Genomic DNA, 354 nt, shown 5'->3' with positions numbered 1-354 from the left:
TCTTTCTATCTCAATCCTCTGGGATTTGTAGCCACTAAACCTCAAGATCTCCATGCCAAGATTCAGGTGGGAAACTTGTATCTCTCAGCCTCCAGATTAGGGCCAGGTGAGCCCTCCAATTCTGGATTGCAGTTCATTTCAGATACAGTCAAGTTGACAACCAGGAATAGCCACTACAATCCACCCCTTGTCAACTTGACAAAAATAATATCTCATGTCCATATGAAACAATAACAAACTCATGAATATGCCTAACATGATATAACTATTAAATTTACAATGGGGTAATGTCCCCTGGGAACATTCTTTTAGTGTCTCAACTTAAATACCAATTGATGTTAAAGAAATTGGAAG

At 38.7% G+C, this 354-nt stretch overlaps 1 protein-coding gene across 1 annotated transcript in view; it reads right to left on the bottom strand.

Annotated features, from left to right (window-relative positions):
- Positions 1-354, bottom strand: part of Lvrn (laeverin) — a 63,133-nt gene that overhangs the window by 25,698 nt on the left and 37,081 nt on the right. The window lies entirely within an intron of this gene.

This window comes from Mastomys coucha, unplaced genomic scaffold (genome assembly GCF_008632895.1).
Source record: "Mastomys coucha isolate ucsf_1 unplaced genomic scaffold, UCSF_Mcou_1 pScaffold13, whole genome shotgun sequence".
Lineage (NCBI taxonomy): Eukaryota > Metazoa > Chordata > Mammalia > Rodentia > Muridae > Mastomys > Mastomys coucha.
Note: the sequence above shows the minus strand (reverse complement) of the source record. Positions and strands in the feature narration are given on the sequence as shown.